Consider the following 4225-nt stretch of genomic DNA (forward strand, 5'->3'; position numbering starts at 1 on the left):
CCAGCTTGAGCATTTTCACGACTTTCTTCCCCACTTTGTCTTCCTCTGCCCCTCATTCTGTCTCTGGCTCTTTTCCTCCTTCAGTTTCTGGGTCCTTCCTTTTGCTTCTCTGCCCTCTTCTCCCCCAATGGTGTCCACCCCCGTCCATGTACTTTTCTCAGTTTTGCTCCTTCATTCTCCCCTTATTTTTTCTCTCCCCAATTCTACCACTGTGTCTCTCGGACATCCTTGTTTGTCAGATTTTGCTTCCTCCCTCTCTCCTCCTGATCCTCTCCAGGCTCCTCCTTGGACTCCCTCTGGCCGCTGGTCCCCCTCTGCCCCAGTATTTTCTCTTCTCCTCTTCCTCTCCAGGATCTGTCCCCACACCCCCTTCCCTCAGCTCTGCCTTGGAGACCCCCTCCCCATTCATCTTGGGAGATGAATATGTGGCCTTATTGGAAGCTGAGGCCAGAGCCAGTGGGGCAGGCTGGAGAGCGCATTTTCTTCATGCATATTGAGGAGATGGTAATGAGGGTGTTTGCATTGTTGCATGGAAATGTCGTGTTTCCGCTGCAGTTTGGAGTGGGCAGGAGCGTCCCAGGCCCAAGAGAGTGGTCAGTGGGCACTGGCTTTGTGGTCTCAGCTGGTCCTCTGCAGGATCAAAGGTCTTAAGGGCCCAGGACAGAGAGCGACCTTGTCTCAGGCCGGGAGGGCATCCTTCCTTGACACACTTCCATGAAGGCAGCCCTCAGTCGCCCTCCACATGGCCTGCTAGCAGGGACAGCTCCTCCATGTCCCCCAGCCTCACATACTCAAGACATTCTGTGGAGCCCTCAGTCCACGGGCATCAGAACTGCTCCCTGCTGTTTCCAGCTCTGCCCTGTGGAGTGACCCCAGACAGTCACTCCCCACAGCCCAGCCACAGCGTCCTTGAAAGAGTGAATTGTTTGTGGTTCTGAGTTTGTATGGGGGAGCAAACTCAACTAGATGGTGCGCCCCATTAATTTTGGAGGGGCATTGGCTTCACCTGCATGCAGGCCCCTGGGGTATGGGGTATGGGTGCCCGCTGCAGCTTGTGCCCAGGCTCAGCCAGAGGGAGCCTTGAGGAGGGCAGGGCCAATCCGGAAGGATGAGCTTTCCCCAGGGAGATCTGGGAAGCTCCCAAAGAGGTCTGGGTGTCAGGAACCCTGAGCTCAGAGGGAGCCTATTCCTTGCTAGAAAGCCAGAGGCCTGCATCCAAGAAGCTCTGGACCTTCGACATTTGCCCCACACTCTATCAGCTTCCAGCTCCCCACGAGAGAAGCGCAGAGCTTTGGATGCAAAAGCAAAAAAAAAAAAAAGAGAGATCTGGAAGGTCCCCAAGTTCCAGCCTCTGTTACCACCTCTACTACTATTTACTTAGGCTATTTCCCCTTAAATCAATGCATTGAAAAAAAAAAGTACCATTTTTGAAAAGAAAACTTGCTATTACTACTGTAAATTGCAACGTGACTATTGCTCACCATAAAAGGAAATTGTAAAAGATAAACACAACCGAAGCATGTTGTTGCGTCTTAGTCACTTTACTGAGCCAAGAAGTTGAATGACTTCTAGAGGCCTTTGCATGTGTGTGTGTGTGTAGATTAGCAAGTATTGGGAGTCTTAATTACTAACTCTTAGAAGAAATGAGAGCTGAGAAACCAGGAGAAAAAGGGACTGTCTCTCACCATTCAATGTCAGTGATTTCCCATTCTCCATTTTCCCTAAAATCCTGCTGAGCACCCTGTACTGGTGTGAGGTGTGTTGGTATCATTTTCTGTTCAGCCCTAAAAAAAGATAAGATTAAGAGTAGCTGGTCAAGTTTTTATTATTTGCCACTGAACAATTGCATCCAGCGGTTTCCAACAGTGTCTCCTTTAGTTCTCCCCCAAGGTCGACAGGGGTGGCCAGGACTGTTTGCTCAGGATGAAGGCTGCTGGGTCTATAGGAGGGAAAGCCAGGTGCTTCTGTGCTCACCAAGGAATGCGCTCTGGCTTAGAGCTGTCCTGGAGGGAACAGGGCTTTCTCTAATTTGCACCTTGAGGTACCTCTAGTTACAGGTGGGGAAGCTGGTGCTTAGAGAACTCCGTCAAGCCCAGTCTGGCTCCCCTGTGATAGCCTTATCTGTGACCCCTCCAGGGGGAAGCTCAGGGCCTTGGTGATCTTGGTCCTGGCTTGAATGGAGGAAAAGAGCAACCAGGCTACTCGGCTGCCCCCTCTCCTTAGTCCTGGGCCAACACCCGGCTGAGATGGAGGCTCCATGAACCTGGGAGGGGAGGAACTGGCATTTAAGCTCCTTGCTAGGGGTTGGGAAGCAGAGTTTGCTGAGGCCTAACCATGGGTTTTGGGCCTGTTCCTTGTCCTCCTTTTTGAAGATTTATTTATTTATGCATACAAGAACTGGGGTGTAGGCTGGAGGTGCAGGGGTTGAGAGGATTCCTCAGAGACAGAGTGGGGAGCAGGACAGGAAGATCCACTGAAGTCCACTGCTGAGGGGAGCAGCGGGGAGACAGGCGAGGTCTGCAGCGCCCTGTGGGTCACTCCCTGGCCGGGGATGGAACTCACGCTGCAGGGGCTGTGGCCAGCTTCCTAGTGCTGCACTTTAGCTCTGCACCACCAGGGAGGGCCTCTCCTCCCACCCCCCTCCCATTTCTTGCCTTTGCCCTGTTCACACTGTTTGGAAATTTCAGCTTCTTTATGGACTGAGAAGTTGCATTGCCTGGTGATGAATCAGGAATGACCTCTGTCTATGGGTATTTAAGAACATTCTTTTTTAATTTGTCCTTCATAGGATTTAAAGAACTGGACTGCTCGCCAACGCTTGCTAATGAGATGATTTGATTAAAAAAATCCAGACCTCAGAGTTTGTTCAAAAAACTGCAAGGCTGAGAAATCCAGGACTCAGAGCTCAGTCCAGCCCATGGCTGCTGCTTCCTCACCGGGACACACTGCAGTTGACCCCGGCCCTATCTGGCCTGCTTCTCAGTCAGCGTGAGCACTGTAGGGAGCTGAGTGTTAGCACTGCTTTGAGCGCTCAGCTGCAAGAATGGGTGCCCTTGTGGGTAGACGCTGCTCCCCCAGGGGGAGGAAGGTGTCCCGGAGCATCACCTGGACAGAGACTGCAAGTGCCTCTGTTTCCTGTCACTTCCTGGGTGGCGGAGAAGCCATTTGTCCATGGTGGGGTAAGTAGAGGGCAGGCTTCTGGGAGAAAGCTCTGAGAGGATGTCTAGGAGCACCACCCACCCAGGCTGGGTCACTTCTCTCCCAGTTTATACTTTAGAGAGGCTGGCAGTCGTCTGCCAAACACGGAAACCAACGGCATACATGATGGTGGCACGTTGTGCGAAACAACACAACGATCCTACAGGCTGTACCTGCTTGGATGGAGTCTTCTCCAAAAGCATGTCCTTGCTGGGACTTCAGAGTCTGGGCTCATTTGCACCTGTGACTGCATGAAGCGCATACTGGAGTTTTCTCTCCTGTGGAGGCTGGGTGGGTCCCTAGCCCAGGAAGGCTAGCGCACTTCTCAGAAGACAGAGGAGAGAGAAGCCTGGGTAGCTCACTGTTCCCCCACAACCCTGAGCCTAGTTCCTAGCCATAGAAGACAGTGGGTAAATATTTGTTTCAAAGAAAGAGAAGCAGAAGATGCCTGTATTCACCAAGGAGCGCCAAAGATTGTAGACAACCCCCAAGGTTCTAGAGGAAGCTGGTCCTGCCAGCACCTTACTTCTGACAACTCGTCTGTGAAGATTTGTCACGGCAGTGCTAGGATGCTGAGATTGGGGAGCAGAGCGGTTACTTCATTTAGCTCAATCAAAAGTTTGTGAGGTGATTTTTTTAAAAATATGTAATAGTTTATTTTCACATAATTTTGTGCCTTTTCCGATCTCAGTTGTAACCCCCGTGAGCTTCCCATCACCAAATCACCCCTGTGCCATCACCATAGTCCAGTGCATTTCTGCCCCCCCCTTTGATCCCATTTCCCACTCCAGCCCCGTAAAATGTTTCTGTTTATAGTTGTTCATTATTATTATTTGTTTTCCCCCTGGTTCTTTATACTCCTGCTATGAGTGACACCATCTGGTATTTTTCTTTTTCTTTCTGGCTTATCTCACTAAGCATGAGCCCTTCCAGCTCCATCTATGTTGCTGCAAAAGGCATGCGTTTGCATTTTTGATTGTTGAGTAATATTCCACTCTGTATATGGACCACATCTTTTTTTTTTTTT

Source organism: Condylura cristata, unplaced genomic scaffold, assembly GCF_000260355.1.
Source record: "Condylura cristata isolate star-nosed mole 26May11 unplaced genomic scaffold, ConCri1.0 scaffold00039, whole genome shotgun sequence".
NCBI classification, from domain to species: Eukaryota; Metazoa; Chordata; class Mammalia; order Eulipotyphla; family Talpidae; genus Condylura; species Condylura cristata.